At 36.5% G+C, this 22672-nt stretch overlaps 1 pseudogene; it reads right to left on the minus strand.

The window, feature by feature from the left end:
- Window positions 1-20089: 20089 nt before the first annotated feature.
- On the minus strand, window positions 20090-21926 carry LOC141693216 (abscisic acid receptor PYL3-like; annotated as a pseudogene).
- Between the last annotated feature and the right edge of the window lie 746 nt (window positions 21927-22672).

The following is a 22672-nucleotide window of genomic DNA, read 5'->3' on the forward strand; positions in this document are numbered from 1 at the left end:
CTCTATCTTGACTTTATTCAAGATCTAGATAGTGACTTATCGAGATGTCAAATAAATACCCAATTCGTCCTAATTGGATTGAAATATTCTAATTATCACTGAATAAATCAATATAAAATTAGAATAAATTTATTTCAAAAGTATTATACTGAAAAAAAATTATTAGATAAAATTATTCCAGTTTATATATTTTCAAAATCCCATATAAGACCTCAAGTGTCATTCTGTTCAAGTCTCTTCCTTCTCTTATGGCTGAAATTTTCTGTTCAAGGTGGTCAGGAAGGGTGAGCAAAAACTTCAAGTTAACCTCCTCAGCTTCATAATACTTATCATGAAGTTGCAAGTCATTTATCAGCTTATTGAATCTTTCAAACACATCAATTATACTCTCCTTTGGTTTAGCCATGAAACACTCATACTGAGACACCAGAATTCTCCTTTGATTTGACCTAACTTCCTTTGTACCTTCACACAGTATCTCAATCTTCTTTCATATCTGATTGGATGTGTCACAGTTGATAATATTGTCGTACATAACACTGTCAAGTGACTCTATCCGAATTTATTGTAGACCGCAGTCAAGAGAGACTTTTTCATTTTCAGGTTCTGTGTATTTTGAAGGATCTTTAGGACCATAATGAGCTGGGATGACCATGTCTCCATATGTTTATTCCTCAATCCTTTCCATGTGAATAAAAGGACCATTCTTCAGAATCTGGATATATAGGGTTGGCCAATATTTAGAAATAGCATCATCTTTTTCTTCCATAAAGTGTAGTTAAATTTATCAAAGGTTGGTATATTGATACTGCTTATCTTTTGTGTATTTATTCTTCCAAGATCTTTAATATGTTTGCTTTCAGATTTTGCTCTAATAACACTTGTTAGATATTGAATACAACACGGGGGGTGAATGTGTTTTGGATATTCTTAAGTCTTTTTAAAACTTTGTTATTTGTTTGTGAACAAAGTAGATAAGAGATGCAGATATATTATATAAGCAGAATAAAAACAGCAAACACAATATTTCGGAACTCACTTAATTTTATATTAAAATTAAGTTAGGGTCTTGCTACAAATCCTGGGTTCTTTGAATAAAGAACTCGGCTTCTTTCTTGAGAGAATACAAGAAGGTTTGAATCTGTTTGTTACTTGTAAACTAAGGACCCGTGCATGCTTCATACACTAGCAGCACGAGTTTACGAAACTTGCACTAAAAAGAACTAAACCATTTTCTAAAGCAACCTTTTACATTCCCATTTCTGGCTTAGAAAATCTATGCACAATCTTGTAGGTCTGTGACCACCCTTTGTCCAGTTAATTTTGGCCCTTCATCTTGTATTCTTCAAGCTGCTTTTGTAGGCTTTCCAATATGGTAAAATGATTGTTTGTTGATTGGAAATATTGAATCTTTAACTTGTCTGCATTCTGTATTTGAAAAGCATATCGAGATCTCCAGTTTGTTCTGTAGAGAAGTGACATCTCGATAAGTATAATGACTTATCGAGATCTCTAAGTTCTCTATAGGTATACTTGACTTGTCGAGGTCTCTAAATTCTTGCACTTGAATTGACTTGTCGATATGTCTGAGATCTCTACATGTAGAACTAACTTGTCGATATCTCAAAAATCTCTATATACACATTTTGACTTGTCGATATCTCTGAGATCTCTATATTAGAAATTGACTTGTCGATATCTCCAATCTTCATATCTTCATTTAACTTGTCAATATCTCTGAGTTCTCTACATGCAGAAATGACTTGTCGATATCTCCAATATTCATATCTTCATATGAATTATCGATATCTATAAGACTTCTCTATAAGCCATTGTGGACTTCTCGATATGTCATTCTGAACTTCTCGAATGACTTCTCTATATGACTTGATCTGTGACTTATCAATATCTTAACTTAGAAGATTTTTCCTAGAACAGCTTTATTCAACTCCAAGCTTCTACACTTTTCTCCGAGGCATGATCATGACTTGATCTTCTTCCATAATTTATTCCTTAGCTTGAATCTGTTCACAGAAAAATCCCCCAGTCTAGTCTTCTAATTATTTTACAGACTCAGGTAATACAATATAAAATACAAATATAGATTACCAAGACAACTAAATCTTAGGGCTGTCAATTTGACTTATTCTTGTTATTGTTTAGGCATGTCTTGTTACGACCGGCATTTTATGTAATATTATTTGTGAATAATATTAAGTTAAATAAAAATATATTCAATGCTTGTACGTTTGTGTGAGTGAAAATTTCTGCATTATAAATTTGCTTTGGGTAGTATATGATTTTTCAAAGCAAGAATTTATTTAATTTCTTTATTTTTGATTTATAAGGAATATTCTAAGCTTTGGAAAAATTTTCTTTTAAAAGACATTTTGTACACAAATTGTGAAAATGATTTTATAAAGTCTCTAAAAATCCAAGTTATTTTATGGTATAAATTTTATAATTTTTGAACTTGTACTTTATTATATAAAAATAAATCTTTGAAAATTAGTTGCTTAATAATTATCAAATTACATGAATAACCTTGCATGCAAACTCTCTTCTATTTAACCAAAGGGCAAAGAAGACATTCTCCACCCCACTAACTCACATTTTGCTAGCCAAATTACCTCCTTGACCTTGCATGCAAACTTGCCTAACTTTAGCTAGGGGGTTACTCTTGTCATTTCCTAAATCCACTCACATTTAGTCTAGTCAAAGACATAAAAACAAAACTAAAGTGATGATCACTCCATTTTTCACTCCACCCTCCCCTTTTCTCCTCCCTCCCTCTCGGCTCAACCCTCACTCTCGGCCATCCCATAGCCGAGGCCCTCCATCCCCTTCATTTCTTCATTCTTTCACCCAAACAATCATCTTATATTCAAGTAATTTTACTCCCTATATGTTATTCTTATATATTTCAAAAGTATAGAGTGAAAAACCTATGTTTTGACCTTGCATGGTGATGTTTTTGTTAAACTCAAAGTGAACCTCCTTGATTCTTGTGAATCTAAGGCTTTCACCATGAGTTATAGTATCATAGGGTCAAGAATGGCTAGACATAAGAGTGTTACACCTATGCGAATGCTGTTTTTACCCTAATCCATTCGGCCATGACTTGATAGGAGCCGAATGGATGGTGTTTTGTTGCCTTGTTAACATTTTTGTGTATTTTGTGATGATAACATGAATTTTGTAGTAAAGTCTTGATAAAATCCTTTTGCATGCTAGTTGATCATTTAGTTGTAATCCATGTTAGGCTTGCATGTTGAATTATGATAAAAATTTATTTGGAAATCATGTTGTTTTGGTTTGAAAAACCCGAAGGCATGCATGCATGTGGAATTCTCTTAGTTTGTTGTGAAATTTTGATTATTTGGAAAGATTTTGTTAGTGAGCCTTAATTTCAGAAGGAATAATGTGATAATATTGATTTATGCTTCTTGTTGCATGGTAATAATTTGTGGTTATCTTTTATAAAAATATATATCTTGTTGTTTCAAAGGCATGAAGATTTGCGATTTGTTAAGAGTAGTCTCTTTTGTTTTGCCATAGTTGCACCTTAGGTAAGGATGATCTCACCAAGGGTATTTTAAGAAAAAGGGAGTTAGTTCAGTAGAATACCAAGTATAGGTCTTGGTTTAAGTATTTAGTTGTTGTTAGTTGGGTTTGTCAAGTTAAAATCTTGGAAAATGAGAAGTTATAGTTTCTGCAGAAAAATCAGTTTAGTACCCTGAGGTTTAGAGTGAGTTTTGACCATGTCATTGATGTGCACTTTGAGGCCCAAGCCACCAGAAGTTAGTATGGGGAGTATATAATAGGTTTTAGGAGTTGGTTGGAGGTTTGCATGTCATTTGGTTAGGTGCACAAGTAGAATAACAAAATCTGTCCAGCAGGGAACAGTTTTGTTGCAACTTAGAAATAGGGAGATTTGGCCATGTCATGGGTAGGCCCTCATTAGGCCCAATTGGGCCTTAGTTAGAGGGTATGTCAGAGAAGTTTTTCCAACCATAGTTCATAGGATATGAGCTAGAACCATGTGCCACAAGTTAATTCAAGTCAGGGCATTTTCTGCCCAGAAAAACAGGGGAACCTTGGACTTTTAGCTTAGGCCCAAGAAGGCCCAAGCCAGGCCTTTGAGCCACATCAAGCTTATGAGATGCCCTTAGGTCAGGAGAGTCTTGTGTAAAAATTTTGAAGAAAAACTTGTAGTTTAAGAGTGTCTAATGCACTCAAGAAACCTTAGTTACCATTCTGAAATTTACACCAGTGAGCACTTTCACTTATCACATAGTTTTAGGACACTTAGAAGTGAGTATTAGGTCGACCACCATAGTTGTAAGATAGTATAAGGTCAGTAGAACAAAAGGCACAAGTGAGGGTCAATAGGTTTTGGATAATTTAGGAAAGGCACATTGAGTTAGGAAGCCCAAATTCGAAGACTTCGCTTAGTTAGCGACCAAGTAATTTAAGTGGTGAGTCGAGATCATCCAAGCCTAGTGTGGCGTTATGGTGTATGTGATGTTATTTGGTATTAATATACGATATGTGATTATGTGGCTACGTGTGTATATTTAAAAATATAAATGTTGGATATGAATTAAGTGTGTATAGGCCTAAGTGCCATCCATGTTTAATTTCGGGTTGTAAATAGGTTAAGATGGAAAGAATATATTATAATGAGGATTATTATTATTTATGTAGGATCTCGAGACGAGGGAAAACTTGCCTTAAAAGTCGAGTGAAGCTCCAGTTGTTGCTCCTACCAGTCAGACCAGACCAGTCTATCTCAAGGCAAGTGATTCAACTTGACCTTCGTATTTGCTGTAAACAGTTCATATATATATCGATGCAATTATCCTGAGTCATTTTGATATATTTAAATCAAGAGTATCTTTTGTTTATCTTTGAGTTACATAGAGATGCCATGAACCCTCGAGTACGTATTGCAAGTAGTTCAAAAGTCTTTCATGATAGTTTAATGCCATGATAAAATAGAGATTTGTTATAATACCTTATTGATCCTTTTGATTATCATGCTATTGATCCCTGAGAAATCTTGATATTGCACCCTGATGCTTTGATTCAACTCTTGAAATAACCTCGATAGAAACTTTATCTTGATACCTAAAAGCCAATCATTTCTTAAATTCATTCATGATTGTTTGATAACCCTATCCTTACCCTAAAAGCTTGATACCCTGTTATATCTTGAGCTGATGATCACTTTCTTTATATTTTAACACCTCTATCCTATTGGAACCAGTGATGCTTATCTTCTTGATGTTCTAATACCTATACCTTGTCTACAACCATTGCTTTAAGCCTAGTTTGGCATTACTCTTTCATATTATCCAATAGCCTTGCTCAATTTCCTTGTCAAAGTTCTTGTTTATGGAAACCTCTCAATTACCCTAATATAGTAAAGTCTAGTGGATCATGGCCCTGAGATTTAGTGTCATATTTCCAGTGTTTCAAGTTGATCTATAATCCCTTGATAAAAATGATTACAGTCGAAAGAGATTTTGTCATAAATCGGCATCAGTTTTTAAAATGATTAAAATGTGGATTTTTCAGTCCCAAAGGGGGACAAATGTTTTCTTGAATGGTGGATCTGGACTGAGACGCGAGTCCTTCCCACACTTATATTAGGCTTAAAAGTTGCCTAGGGATTCCCAATAATGTTTTAGAACCCAGCGAGGTTCGGGATTACTTCGCGGCTGATCACCGGCTGTAATCCGTAGCGTCATAAAATGATTTTGATTAAGAATGGTTTTAAAATTTGTTTTGATGCAAGCAAAATGATGCCAACTCACATAAGTTTTATCTCTCGATTATCATTGATTATGTCATTCCATTGTCATTCCTAAAGGTATATCTCGATTTATGCTTTGCGTTGTATTGTTAGCACTTGTTGAGCTTTTGGCTCACTTCTTGCTTTACCCTGATATTACAGCTAACAGCCATGGTTAGATTCAAGCAGACTGCCCGTAAGACCTGTGATGTTGATGCTTATGTTCGAGCTCAGGTGGAATAAGTAATAATAGTTGTGTGAGGACTCGGTATTTGTAATCAGATGTAATAGTTGGTAGTGTTGGGCTGTTCCAAACCCTAAACTGTAAGATCTTGGATTTTGGTTGTGTAGTACTCAATAAAATGATGTAATAGCTATAATTATTTTGCTATTTAAGTTGGGGGTGTGACAGGTTTTGGTATCAGAGCTACGGTTTAGAGTCCCTGAACAGCCCAAATAGGTTATAGGACTTGTGAGTAGGTTATAGATATTATGCGAGAGAGTAGGTAAAGTAAATTATTATTAATACTCCTCTTATTGGTTGTCAGCAAAGGGCGCATTCCTCGTCATCCTCTGGGTCGGACGACACTATTGCTTTCTCCGTGTATGCTGAGTTGAGGCGCGAGTTCGACATGCTTCAGGGCAAGTACGACCGACTGATAGACCGACTGAAGAACGTGTATCCGGACAGCCGAAACTACGAAGGGAAGCCCAAGGAGCAGATGATTGCGAGACTTGAGACCTTGGTTCGGTACGTTAACACTAAGCTTGAGGAGATGCCAGCACACCGGGACCGTACCAGCCAGTATGTCATTCAGATGGTGGCGGATGAGCTCCAGAGCATTGTGAAGACACTTCGAGAGGAAAAGTCTACCAAGCCCCGTTCAGATGGAGTGGAGCCTTAGTTCTTTCCATTTACCTTTCATGTTGTTGTACTATTAGACTCTATGGAATCCCCAGTTGTTTCCGTCTTTCCTTTAAATAAGCCTGTTATTTCTAGAATCAGACTATATCCCAATCCTATGTACTGTGACCTTTAAAATTTCAATAATTATGTGCTATTGTTCCATTTGCTCTCAACTGTTATTTTATGTTTTTATCATCCTATCTGCTTAATTTGGAAACGTGACCCCATATGTAAACAAGAATGCCATGCGATACCCTCGAATCATTTTATCAATTATATTTGTTATAACACAACTCTTATTTCAAGGATCATGCCTCCCAAAAAGAAGAACCCAACAACCACCTCCACCACAGACCCAAACATTCTTCAACTACTGGAAACCTTGCAACAGCAAACCAATGCTATAGCTCAACAACAACTAACTCTTCAACAACGAATTGAAAACCAAGATAACCGTGAGCCATATCAACCACCTGAACCACCAGTACCACCAAGACAAATTGTCACTTTCAAGGTTTTTCAGAGTGTGAATCCACCTGTATTTCATGATACCACTGATCCAGTGATAGCAAACACATGGATCAAGGAGATAGAAAGGGCTTTTGAGTTGGTACAGTTAGGGGACGATCAGAAGACGCTGTATGCCACTTACTTCTTGAAGGGAGAAGTCATTTATTGGTGGGAATCAGTAAAAGCTATGGAAGTCACTCAGCAGATTTCTTGGGAGAGATTTAAGAAGTTATTTCTGGACAAGTATTACCCTAAGTACATGCAGAATCAGATGGAGCTAAAATTTCTTGAGTTAAAGCAAGGAAACATGACTGTACTGGAATATGAGAAGAAGTTCACTGAGTTGTCAAGGTTTGTGACAAAATATACCAGCACTGAGGAAGAAAAAGCAAAGAAATTTCAGCAAGGATTGGAGCCTTGGATCAGAGATAGGGTGGCTATGTTTGAACTTGAGACTTATGCGGGAGTAGTACAGAAAGCTGCTCTGATTGAGAATAATGGGATGCAGTCAAGGAAAGAGAGGGATAACAAGAAGAGGAAGGTTCCATTTTATGGAGAAAAGTCTGAAGCTGGAAATTCGCAAGATCGGAATGTAAAGAGGATTGGTTTCCAGAAGGGCGGAAATTTTCAAAGGAAAGGAAATTTGGGCAAAAGGCAAGAATCAAAAGGGAACAATCAGGCAAGCCAAGGGCAAGTTGGAGAAAACAGGTTCCAGAGGCCAGAATGCAAGCACTGTGGAAGAAGGCACCCCGGAGTATGCAATAAGCTGAGTATGACCTGTTATAGGTGCAATCAGAAGGGACATTTGGCAAATGAGTGCAAGATGCCGAGGCCAGGAGTTACGTGCTACAAATGTGGGAAGACTGGACACATGGCTAGGGAGTGTAAGGCAACAGGACCAGTCAGAGCTCTGATGAACGTGGCAAGTACCAGTGCAAGCGTGCCAGCTGAGGTATTGGCATTACCTCCACCACCCGCACCAACCCCGCAAGCAACAGCAAGGACATTTGATCTAAAGATGAAAGATGCTGTTCAGAATTCTGAGGTGATAGCAGGTACACTTTTACTCAATAATGTCAAAGCCAAAGTATTGATTGATTCGGGAGCCACAAGATCTTTCATATCAGAATCTTTTGTTGATAAGATCCAATGTGATAAAACGGCTATGAGTGAGGTAGTAAATGTGGTAATTGCGAACCAAGAGAAGATTCCTGTGAATCAATTTTGTCCAAAATGTGAGATTGATATTTCGGGATATAAGTTCTCGGCCGACTTGATACTCTTCAAACTGGGAGAGTTTGATATAATTTTAGGAATGGATTGGTTAGGAGAGAATAGCGCGCAGATAAATTGTAAGACCAAGAGAGTGAATTTAAAGACGAAGAGTGGAGAGAAGGTAGTATTTAAGGGACAGAGGCAAGAGCGACTATTTCTTACAATTATTCAGGCTAAGAAGTTACTTAGAAAAGGCTGTGAGTCATTCCTAGCATATGTAGTGGATTCAGAGAGAGGCAGCCCCAGCATGGAAGATATTCCTGTAGTTAATGAGTTCCCCGATGTGTTTCCCGACGAACTACCAGGCTTACCACCAGATCGACAAATTGAGTTCGAGATCAACCTTGCTCCAGGCACGGAACCAGTTTCAAAGGCTCCGTATAGGATGGCACCAGCAGAAATGAAAGAGTTGGCGAGCCAGCTACAAGAATTATTGGATAAGGGAGTGATACGACCAAGTACGTCGCCATGGGGAGCACCTGTTCTCTTTGTGAAGAAGAAAGATGGGAGTATGCGTCTATGCATAGATTACCGGGAGTTGAATAAAGTAACGATCAAGAACCGCTACCCGCTACCAAGGATAGATGACCTTTTTGATCAGTTAAAGGGAGCAAAATGTTTTTCGAAGATTGACTTGAGATCGGGATACCATCAATTAAAGATCAAGGAAGAAGATATTCCCAAGACCGCATTTAGGACCAGATATGGGCATTATGAATTCCTAGTAATGCCGTTTGGATTGACCAACGCTCCGGCCGCATTCATGGATCTGATGAATCGAGTATTTAAGAAGTATTTGGATAAATTTGTCGTGGTATTTATTGATGACATCCTTATTTATTCTAAATCGGAAGAAGAACATATGCAGCATCTCTGGATAGCATTGGAGATACTCCGACAAGAGAAGTTGTATGCCAAGTTTACCAAATGTGAGTTTTGGTTAAAGGAAGTTCAATTTTTGGGGCATGTTATTGGAAATGATGGAATTAAAGTGGATCCGGCGAAGATTGATGCAGTTATGAGTTGGGAGAGGCCAAGGACTCCTACGGAAGTGCGAAGTTTTCTAGGATTGGCCGGATACTATAGAAGATTCGTCAAGGATTTCTCGAAGATCGCCACACCATTGACCAAGTTAACCAGAAAGAATCAAAAGTTTGAATGGAGTGCAGAATGTGAAAATAGCTTTCAAGAGTTAAAACAGAAGTTGGTAACAGCTCCGGTGTTAGTACTTCCAGATGATCAAGGGAATTTTGTAATATTCAGCGACGCTTCACATAAGGGTTTGGGTTGTGTGTTGATGCAACACAGTAAGGTAATAGCATATGCGTCAAGACAGTTGAAGCCGCACGAGCTAAAGTATCCGACGCATGACTTGGAACTAGCCGCCATAGTGTTCGCACTCAAGATTTGGAGACACTATCTCTATGGAGAAAAGTGTGAAATCTACACGGATCACAAGAGCTTAAAGTACATTTTTACTCAGAAAGAGCTCAATATGAGGCAGAGGAGATGGCTGGAATTGATTAAGGACTATGACTGTTCGATAAATTACCATCCTGGAAAGGCGAACGTAGTGGCCGATGCGCTGAGTCGGAAGGAAAGATTGAATGCAATGATAACATCAAAAGAGTTATCTGAAGAAATCGGAAAATTTGAATTGGAACTTTGTGCTTATGGGAAAGTCAAAGAAGTTTGTCATGCAATGACCTTTCAGCCAACACTACTGGAAAAGATAAAGAAGTATCAAGAGGAAGTAATGGAAAAAGAGAAAAATCAGTTATCTGGAGAAGAGATTAATACTAAAAGGGATGAGCAAGGAATACTAAGGTTTTCATCCAGAATATGGATTCCCCATGTATCTGAATTAAAGAATGAGATCCTCCATGAAGCCCACCATTCGAAATTTTCAATCCACCCGGGAAGCACCAAGATGTATCAAGACTTAAAGAAGAACTTTTGGTGGCCAAATATGAAAAGAGACGTGGCAGAATGGGTTGCGAAGTGCTATACCTGTCAGAAAGTAAAGGCAGAACACCAACGACCAAGCGGATTAATTCAGCCCCTGAAGATTCCAGAATGGAAATGGGAAAACATCGCTATGGACTTTATAGTAGGACTACCACGAACAAAGTCCGGACATGACGCAATATGGGTTATAATTGATCGTCTTACGAAGTCGGCGCATTTCCTTCCAATAAATGAGAAGTCGTCACTGGACAAGTTGGTTCATCTGTATGTGCACGAAATCGTATTAAGGCATGGAGTACCTGTATCAATAGTTTCAGACAGAGATCCCCGATTTAACTCAAGATTCTGGAAGCAATTCCAGGAAAGTCTTGGCACGAAGTTGAATATGAGCACGGCGTATCACCCGCAGACTGATGGCCAGAGTGAAAGAACAATTCAAACAATTGAAGACATGTTGCGCAGTTGTGCAATCGATTTTGCTGGAAGTTGGGACGACCACCTGCCATTAATTGAATTTTCATATAACAACAGCTATCATTCCAGTATCGGCATGCCACCATATGAAGCTTTGTACGGGCGAAAATGTAGATCACCAACAAGTTGGGATGAAGTAGGAGAAGGAAGAATTCTCGGCTCAGAATTGGTACAACAGTTGCATGACTCAGTCAAGTTAATTCAGAAAAGGTTGCTTGCTGCTCAAGATAGACAGAGGAAGTATGCGGATCCAGCGCGTAAGGATGTTCAATTCCAAATTGGCGAAGCTGTGTTGCTAAAAGTGTCACCTAGGAAAGGGTTGATAAGATTTGGCAAGAAAGGAAAGTTAGCACCTAGATACGTAGGTCCTTTTGAGATTTTGAGTCAAGTAGGAAAGGTGGCCTACGAGTTGGCCTTACCACCTCAGTATCAGCATGTGCATAATGTGTTCCATGTGTCGTTGCTTAAGAAGTACAATCCTGACGCTAGCCATGTGATAGAATATGAACCTGTAGAAATTCAGGCAGACCTGTCATTTGTGGAGCAACCGGTTAAAGTACTCGACTGGCAAGTAAAGAGTCTTAGAAATAAATCAGTAAAGTTAGTGAAAGTACTTTGGGGGAACCCTAAGGTCGAAGAGTCGACTTGGGAGTTAGAGTCTGATATGCGTTCCCGGTATCCTCATCTGTTCTCTTAGATTCTGGGGACAGAATCCCTTAAGGGGGAGAGGATGTTACGACCGGCATTTTATGTAATATTATTTGTGAATAATATTAAGTTAAATAAAAATATATTCAATGCTTGTACGTTTGTGTGAGTGAAAATTTCTGCATTATAAATTTGCTTTGGGTAGTATATGATTTTTCAAAGCAAGAATTTATTTAATTTCTTTATTTTTGATTTATAAGGAATATTCTAAGCTTTGGAAAAATTTTCTTTTAAAAGACATTTTGTACACAAATTGTGAAAATGATTTTATAAAGTCTCTAAAAATCCAAGTTATTTTATGGTATAAATTTTATAATTTTTGAACTTGTACTTTATTATATAAAAATAAATCTTTGAAAATTAGTTGCTTAATAATTATCAAATTACATGAATAACCTTGCATGCAAACTCTCTTCTATTTAACCAAAGGGCAAAGAAGACATTCTCCACCCCACTAACTCACATTTTGCTAGCCAAATTACCTCCTTGACCTTGCATGCAAACTTGCCTAACTTTAGCTAGGGGGTTACTCTTGTCATTTCCTAAATCCACTCACATTTAGTCTAGTCAAAGACATAAAAACAAAACTAAAGTGATGATCACTCCATTTTTCACTCCACCCTCCCCTTTTCTCCTCCCTCCCTCTCGGCTCAACCCTCACTCTCGGCCATCCCATAGCCGAGGCCCTCCATCCCCTTCATTTCTTCATTCTTTCACCCAAACAATCATCTTATATTCAAGTAATTTTACTCCCTATATGTTATTCTTATATATTTCAAAAGTATAGAGTGAAAAACCTATGTTTTGACCTTGCATGGTGATGTTTTTGTTAAACTCAAAGTGAACCTCCTTGATTCTTGTGAATCTAAGGCTTTCACCATGAGTTATAGTATCATAGGGTCAAGAATGGCTAGACATAAGAGTGTTACACCTATGCGAATGCTGTTTTTACCCTAATCCATTCGGCCATGACTTGATAGGAGCCGAATGGATGGTGTTTTGTTGCCTTGTTAACATTTTTGTGTATTTTGTGATGATAACATGAATTTTGTAGTAAAGTCTTGATAAAATCCTTTTGCATGCTAGTTGATCATTTAGTTGTAATCCATGTTAGGCTTGCATGTTGAATTATGATAAAAATTTATTTGGAAATCATGTTGTTTTGGTTTGAAAAACCCGAAGGCATGCATGCATGTGGAATTCTCTTAGTTTGTTGTGAAATTTTGATTATTTGGAAAGATTTTGTTAGTGAGCCTTAATTTCAGAAGGAATAATGTGATAATATTGATTTATGCTTCTTGTTACATGGTAATAATTTGTGGTTATCTTTTATAAAAATATATATCTTGTTGTTTCAAAGGCATGAAGATTTGCGATTTGTTAAGAGTAGTCTCTTTTGTTTTGCCATAGTTGCACCTTAGGTAAGGATGATCTCACCAAGGGTATTTTAAGAAAAAGGGAGTTAGTTCAGTAGAATACCAAGTATAGGTCTTGGTTTAAGTATTTAGTTGTTGTTAGTTGGGTTTGTCAAGTTAAAATCTTGGAAAATGAGAAGTTATAGTTTCTGCAGAAAAATCAGTTTAGTACCCTGAGGTTTAGAGTGAGTTTTGACCATGTCATTGATGTGCACTTTGAGGCCCAAGCCACCAGAAGTTAGTATGGGGAGTATATAATAGGTTTTAGGAGTTGGTTGGAGGTTTGCATGTCATTTGGTTAGGTGCACAAGTAGAATAACAAAATCTGTCCAGCAGGGAACAGTTTTGTTGCAACTTAGAAATAGGGAGATTTGGCCATGTCATGGGTAGGCCCTCATTAGGCCCAATTGGGCCTTAGTTAGAGGGTATGTCAGAGAAGTTTTTCCAACCATAGTTCATAGGATATGAGCTAGAACCATGTGCCACAAGTTAATTCAAGTCAGGGCATTTTCTGCCCAGAAAAACAGGGGAACCTTGGACTTTTAGCTTAGGCCCAAGAAGGCCCAAGCCAGGCCTTTGAGCCACATCAAGCTTATGAGATGCCCTTAGGTCAGGAGAGTCTTGTGTAAAAATTTTGAAGAAAAACTTGTAGTTTAAGAGTGTCTAATGCACTCAAGAAACCTTAGTTACCATTCTGAAATTTACACCAGTGAGCACTTTCACTTATCACATAGTTTTAGGACACTTAGAAGTGAGTATTAGGTCGACCACCATAGTTGTAAGATAGTATAAGGTCAGTAGAACAAAAGGCACAAGTGAGGGTCAATAGGTTTTGGATAATTTAGGAAAGGCACATTGAGTTAGGAAGCCCAAATTCGAAGACTTCGCTTAGTTAGCGACCAAGTAATTTAAGTGGTGAGTCGAGATCATCCAAGCCTAGTGTGGCGTTATGGTGTATGTGATGTTATTTGGTATTAATATACGATATGTGATTATGTGGCTACGTGTGTATATTTAAAAATATAAATGTTGGATATGAATTAAGTGTGTATAGGCCTAAGTGCCATCCATGTTTAATTTCGGGTTGTAAATAGGTTAAGATGGAAAGAATATATTATAATGAGGATTATTATTATTTATGTAGGATCTCGAGACGAGGGAAAACTTGCCTTAAAAGTCGAGTGAAGCTCCAGTTGTTGCTCCTACCAGTCAGACCAGACCAGTCTATCTCAAGGCAAGTGATTCAACTTGACCTTCGTATTTGCTGTAAACAGTTCATATATATATCGATGCAATTATCCTGAGTCATTTTGATATATTTAAATCAAGAGTATCTTTTGTTTATCTTTGAGTTACATAGAGATGCCATGAACCCTCGAGTACGTATTGCAAGTAGTTCAAAAGTCTTTCATGATAGTTTAATGCCATGATAAAATAGAGATTTGTTATAATACCTTATTGATCCTTTTGATTATCATGCTATTGATCCCTGAGAAATCTTGATATTGCACCCTGATGCTTTGATTCAACTCTTGAAATAACCTCGATAGAAACTTTATCTTGATACCTAAAAGCCAATCATTTCTTAAATTCATTCATGATTGTTTGATAACCCTATCCTTACCCTAAAAGCTTGATACCCTGTTATATCTTGAGCTGATGATCACTTTCTTTATATTTTAACACCTCTATCCTATTGGAACCAGTGATGCTTATCTTCTTGATGTTCTAATACCTATACCTTGTCTACAACCATTGCTTTAAGCCTAGTTTGGCATTACTCTTTCATATTATCCAATAGCCTTGCTCAATTTCCTTGTCAAAGTTCTTGTTTATGGAAACCTCTCAATTACCCTAATATAGTAAAGTCTAGTGGATCATGGCCCTGAGATTTAGTGTCATATTTCCAGTGTTTCAAGTTGATCTATAATCCCTTGATAAAAATGATTACAGTCGAAAGAGATTTTGTCATAAATCGGCATCAGTTTTTAAAATGATTAAAATGTGGATTTTTCAGTCCCAAAGGGGGACAAATGTTTTCTTGAATGGTGGATCTGGACTGAGACGCGAGTCCTTCCCACACTTATATTAGGCTTAAAAGTTGCCTAGGGATTCCCAATAATGTTTTAGAACCCAGCGAGGTTCGGGATTACTTCGCGGCTGATCACCGGCTGTAATCCGTAGCGTCATAAAATGATTTTGATTAAGAATGGTTTTAAAATTTGTTTTGATGCAAGCAAAATGATGCCAACTCACATAAGTTTTATCTCTCGATTATCATTGATTATGTCATTCCATTGTCATTCCTAAAGGTATATCTCGATTTATGCTTTGCGTTGTATTGTTAGCACTTGTTGAGCTTTTGGCTCACTTCTTGCTTTACCCTGATATTACAGCTAACAGCCATGGTTAGATTCAAGCAGACTGCCCGTAAGACCTGTGATGTTGATGCTTATGTTCGAGCTCAGGTGGAATAAGTAATAATAGTTGTGTGAGGACTCGGTATTTGTAATCAGATGTAATAGTTGGTAGTGTTGGGCTGTTCCAAACCCTAAACTGTAAGATCTTGGATTTTGGTTGTGTAGTACTCAATAAAATGATGTAATAGCTATAATTATTTTGCTATTTAAGTTGGGGGTGTGACATGTCTTGCACCACAAGAATACTCATGTGGAAAATGCAGGGGGTTGTCAAATAATTACTCTGTCTTCTTCTTATAAATAATCCTCTTCTTCTTATCAGATTGATAAGTATCACAGGGACCATTCTTGGACACTTCAAATTTTGATAATTCTTCTTTATAATTTCTCATGATTGAAAGATTCGAGTGATACAATTTCTTGTGTTCTAGCCATTCTTCATCATTCTTTGTCTTGTTGAGCAGAAAAATTATTGATTCAGCATCTATTGAGGTGAAATCAGCTATATACACATTCTCTTTTTGTCCCAGATAAAAGGACCTTGTTATCATTTTTTTAATGACAACACGGGATTCTTTATCAAAAATAATTTTGGAGCCATTGTCACATAGTTGATTGACACTTAGCAAGTTGTGCTTGAGTCCCTCCACTAGTGCTACATTATCTATGATGACATTTCCAACTGAAATCAAACCATATCCCACAGTATGACCTTTGTTGTCATCTTTAAAGTAATACTTGGGCCAGATTTTTCTTTAAACTTAGTGAGTAGGGATGAGTCTCCAGTAATGTGACACAAAAAACCACTGTCTACATACCATACATTTATCTTTTTCTCCTGCACACATCAAAACCATTTCAAACAGATTTAGGTAACCAGATCTTTTTGGTACCAATCATGTTGATTGCCTTCTTTTACTACAACAAAAATTACTAAAATCCACCGCCAAATATCGGTGGAATTTATCTATAATCGACCATATTCGGTGGATTTTAGTATAAAATCGACCGAAACATGTTGGTGGCTTTTAAGAGGGTGTATTTTAAGTTTTGCGGTGGAATTTATATAAAATTGACCGAATCTTTGGTCACTTTTATAAAATTTGAAATTTGAAATTTTGTGAAAATTTGAATCTCCCCCTAAATAAATTATACCAAAATCGGTCGATTTTAACATTAAATATTTCAAAAAAAAGAGAACCACCCCACCTATCAACCGCTGACCACCACCAGAAAAAATTTCAGAAGTCGTTGAATTGATAACCATGTTGACAACATTCCGAGCACTGGCTTTACAGGATATGGAGCTCTAGGCACTGCTGCATAACATATGAGATATAGTATACTTGATAAATGATCTAACACATATGGTGCTGTTATTGACTTAGACAGCCTAGAATTTTCAGACTTCTAGAACATACGGACAATTCAACCTAGCATCGACATCAACTCTCTCAAAACAATCACAGATACTCCTTCGTCTGATCATGGACGCGCAACCGAAAGCCTCCGTCAACACATTCTGTTTATGCAGGATGCTATTAACTCTATCGAGAAATGTCGAAAGTCTGTCATTGCTTGTATTCATGGTGCTTGTATTGGAGGTGGAGTTGATGTGATCACTGCCACTACTAGAAATATGAGATCAGACATCGGTTCAGAACCGATGTTAAAAAAAATCTGAACTGATGTCTTCGCGTGTGATGTTAAATGTCATCAGCCTTTGACATCGGTTAACAGACGATGTCTATTACAGTGCTATACATCGGTTTTAAGATTAAATGTGATGTCTTTGTAACAAATTTTAGCTTATATTACAGTATTTTTAGGTGAATATGAGTATATTGTGAGGTATTTATCCATTAAAACATGAAACCTACAAGCTCTAAAAGCCATTTAGTAAAATTTCTTCAAACAAACCGATTTGAAATGCTAGATCAGACATCGGTTAGATTAGTTGTCCGATGTGAAATGTTTGATCAGACATCGGTTAAATTAGCCCCCCGATGTGAAATGATGGATAAGACATGGTTGTTCTTTACGAAACCGATGTTAAATCTTATTGTTTAACATCAACCAATTTCTCTAACCGATGTTATTTGACTTAAAATACATTGAGTTTCTTTTCAGAACCGATGTCAAATGACTATTTCACATCGGTTTTTAGTTCTTTTTTGTTTAATATTATTTTACATGATGTCTTTTGTACATTTTTTACATCGGTTACATTTACCATTGTGATGTTAATGTGGTGTAAATTACATGCCATCCTAGTCCTGTTTTACAGCCACATGAACCAATTGCATTTACACAACCAAAAAAATACCAAACAATGCAACATTCAACCAAAAACATCCAACAGAAACATTAAACTACATTGATACCAAATTTCTTAACATACAATATTCCAACAACTAATTCGGACATACATTCCAAGTCTAAAATAAACATTTCAACCAATAAAAATAAAATAACTTAGTTATCCAGACTTTTTTAACTAAGGACTTGTCAAGAGTTTATACATGACTAAAAAAAATTAAAGTAAAACGCATACTTGAATACACAAGTTCAGGAATGGGCTAATCTCTTTCTTCAAGCTATCACAGATTAGTCTATATATTTTTTCAATACAAGTCGTTAGGTGCTGCTTACACAACAGAGCCGTATACTTGATTTCTATTTTCAATTGTGTGTTTGGCTTTCCCTCCATTCCACTGTACCCACTGGAAATTCCCCTTCCCATTGAAGATGCACGAAAACCCTGTACATATAAGTAGACTTTTAAAAATTGAGTTAACTACATTTATATGGTAATTTCCTATTATAAAAATTAGGCATAAGATCAGCTGTAACTTGAGTTTTGAGTGATGAGGCTAACTTACAGGAGACAAAACTACATCTCCTCTTCTATTATTTCAAGAAACTGGTAAGTTTTCTTGCTGCAATAATAAAGTTGGTCACTAAATTTGTGAATTATCTTTAAGGAACAAGAATGTTTTATAAATAAGTATATGCAGTAATGCATGACAAATGTGATGAAACTGTCTATTTTAATAGGTCTGAGAAGATTTGGGCTAAAGGTGTTATCCATGTGCACGAAGGGGGTACATGCAGAAAATTCAAATATGTTCTTATCACCTGCTCAAATTGAGAACATTGAACAATATATCACATGTTTTTGCAGGACTAAGTTTAGCAAATGTAGTTGCCCAGATTCAAAGAAAAACTAAAATAGACATTTAGGTACTTTCTGGACATAGTATAGATACAACTTACAACTACATCAACTACAATTAGCTGACTCTATCAAGTTTTTATATAATACAATTAAAAAAAATCCATTTACTGCACAGCATAACACATTGACTTACAAACCACTTGGAAGTATTAGAGAACTCACGTCTTCATATGGGCATGAAACAAGTCCTTTTCAATGATGTTCAGAAAGGCCTGCAAATTATTAGCAATACATAAAAAATTAGGAAATTGCACACTAATTGAGTGATTCAGTGGCAGGAACTTGTAAACATAATTTACCTTGTGCTGAGAAAATATCAAAACTCTGTGTTGTCAAACAATCAGAGAGCCTTCAGAATTTGATGCTTCCAGACCAATCCCGCACTATTCCAATATTTGCTGAAGGGCCACTAATTTTGGAGAGTGATGCAGCTTATGAAGTTCTAAAGCAATATCAGCACCTGTAGGGAAGTGATCTGGCAGAAGTTTAATGAGAGAATCTGGAGTCTTTTCACCAACAACATCCAACGGATGACTACAAAGTTTTAGCAGGAACTGAAGTGCCTGAAAGAGATGAAGCATAAAAAGGAAATGAAGAGCATATCAAGATAAAAAGGGATACAAAAGTCTGAAGTACACGTTTCAAAATTTACCTGGAATTTGATGCTTCCATCACAAGTGCCCCTGCTTCAGCATCCTTGTCTGAGCATTTAGAATCTCTCGCTGCCAGCAAGGGTTTTCCATAAGTGGCTTGGAACTGTGAGAATGACATCAAATAACATGTACTTGAGCATATACCACTATAGCAAGAATTATATCATTTTTCACATATACTAAAAAGATTTACAATGTTATAAGATAAAGTAACATTTTGAAAAACCGGGTTTAGAGAGGTAATCATATTAGAGGGGTTCTATTGTACTAATGTCCTGATTCAGACAAATTTTTAAATTAATTTAAAGAGTTTATTAATTTAGAGGGATTCTACCGTACCAAGCAGTTTCAATATAACATCAGATACCAAGCTAACCAGTTTGTAGATCCACTACGAGTTAAAAAAAAACAACAGTTATATTATTTACCATTCATCCATAAATATCATACAAATAATACAGCCCCAACTACTGGAAACAGATTAGAACATACTTGTCTATTGGTACCAAGAAACCCCGGCATTAGAAAGTCAAAAAGGGACCATAGATCCAAGACATTGTTCTGAAATCCAAGTAAGAGTCGGATAAATCATCAGATATATAGTCAGATAAATCGCCAGATAAATAGTACTGATTACTTGCACTCCACAAAGCTTGTAAAATTTTAAAAATCTTGAGATTATGAAAAGAACTACATTCTTATCCCGTTCCTTTTACTTATGAGCTTAAACATGACGGCGATTCAGCATGGCCATCCTCTCAGACACTTCTGCCAGCGATTTGAGGTTGCAATTGATTAGAGCCGTAACAAAGTAGCAAGTCTCTTCTTTGGTGTTACCTTCGGGCACATCGACCATAAATGATTCAATGACTAGGGTGCCAGCTCTCCCATCAATGACTTCTGGATGGACAGTAATAACTGAGGAATTTATTGGTACCTAAATGTAAGACTGATGCAGTAGTACAAATGATCTACAAGAATAGATTTGTTTTACCTTGAGCATGTGATCACCACCAACAATTTTAACACCAAGTATATGCTTAGTATCATCAAGTAGTTCCAACCTTTCGGTGCTTTTGGTGGCTGGAAGACCTGACTTGACATTCACCTCTCTAACACTTCCAATCATGAGGTCCCCCTGCACGACACACCTGCTAACAAAGGGCTTGTACTTCTGCGGTTGATCGAATCTCCTAACCAGTGACCATACCTGATAAACGAATACACTTGGTCAGAAAACAGAACACCTTTACAACCAAATTTGCATAAAAAAAATTTAATTTGTTTCACCCAAAATAAATAGCAGACAAATAATGTGCCTAAACATTTAAAGTCAACAAGAGAAATTCTTATACTTGCTGATTTCTAAAAAATTAGAGAATCAGAAAGTAAAGTAGCGCCTTAATAATCTAATAAAAATACATTCATGAAATCCCAAAACTGGATACAAAAATAAAATTGCAAACATAATCGAATAATTTGGTAGGTGATTTGATCTTTCAATTCCATGTGTTATCGTGCAGATTACAGTTGCATAAAAAATACACACATATAAAGAGAGGAGGGGGGGATGATAAAGAAAGTTACAATAGCAGTAGGAGCTTTGATGTGTTTGGTAACAGAAGAAGAGCACTGATGAGCAGCTGGATCATATTTATGCTGTCATTTCACACACTCAACACTACTACTGCTATTTTCCATTTTTCCCAATAAATTTCAAGTGCTCACTTCTTCAATTTAATCAATCCCTCTTTGCCATCTTAACAAGCTAACTTACGGAATCAAAAGTACCTGACAAAAAAACAATCACCTGTTAATTTAAAATATGCATCATATACATTATAAAGAAAACGCGGAATCCCAGGTAAAAATCATATATACCAATCATGAATTTTCCGTAAAGAAGAATATAAAAAATCAAAACTTGGGTAGTTACACAAACTAAATGAAGTAACAGAAGAACAAAATAAGAAAAATATCAGTATCACTTTCAAGATGGGTATATTACCGGTCACTAATATATAGTCCAGTAACATCAGCAGAAGTAGACGACAACAGAAGTAGACGACATTTTGATAAGAAAATTCCCAGTAATTTTCATAAACAGTTGTTGTGCAATATCAATTAAGTAGAAGTATCTCAAGATCGACACTTTCAAATCTACAATAGTTTGATAAACTTGCAGTATTCAACTAAATCAACAACGTTTAGACGAAAAATCAATCAATCGGAACAATACGAAGAACTTCAGATCAATAATATAGATAACACAAACATCCATACATATGAACAAAAAAGATAATTCAACACAAAATCAGCCAACATATTAAATTGCACATATAATAAAATATAGAAATTAACATATGTAACACAAGAGATAGAATTACCTTAAACTCGATTCAAACCCTAAAGGCCCAAATTGAACTCGAATGAAGCCCCAAACTTGAAACAGGTCCTAATTTCGAAATCAGCCCTGAGAAAGAGAGAAATATTGAATCAATTGAAAAAACCCTAAAATAAGGGTGCCCATATGTGTAAGAAAGAGAAGAGAGGGGAGTGAAGAGATGTGTATATAATAAAGAAGTAAGTGTGTGTTCACATATAGTGTGTGTATAGCGGAGAGGGAGAGAGAGAGAGGGGGAGGGACGTACAGAGAGGGGGAGGGAGGGAGAGATGTACACAAGAACTCGACTATATTTTTGGAATGAAATTCATGGTCCTTTTCAAGATCTAAAGCCACTATTTAGGTCTAACCTTACCAATTTGAAGTTTAGTTTGCTCTAATTTGAAGCTCCAAACCTTGAATTAGAATTGGGGCTAAAATTATGGTTTCGGCAAAAAAGAGAGAAGAGACGGTGAGAAGATGAGAGATGAGATGAGATGAGAGGTAAGAAGACTAAGAGAGAAGTAGGGGAGAGATGAGAGAGATATGAGAGGTGAGAGAGACGAGAGATACGAGCACGGGAGTTATTTTGGAAAAGGGGGGGAATAAGGTTAGTGAATTTTTTGTTAAAATTAAAGGGGGGGAAGTATACTGAAACCGGGGGAAAAAAGACAAGTAATTTTTATTTTTTTTAAAAAGGCCATAGACAACGGTTAACAAAATCAACCGATGTCAAAGTTAAAAACATATTTGTGGCCTTTTAAATTTCTGAACATAGACAACGGCTAGTAAGTGAAACCGATGTCAGTATTTGTATTTAACATCGCTTTTTACAAAACCGATGTTAAACTGCATTTTAACATCGGGTGCATTACATGCCGATGTCTAAGCACCGATGTCGTATCTACTATTTCTAGTAGTGTG

Source organism: Apium graveolens, chromosome 10 (genome assembly GCF_009905375.1).
Source record: "Apium graveolens cultivar Ventura chromosome 10, ASM990537v1, whole genome shotgun sequence".
NCBI classification, from domain to species: Eukaryota; Viridiplantae; Streptophyta; class Magnoliopsida; order Apiales; family Apiaceae; genus Apium; species Apium graveolens.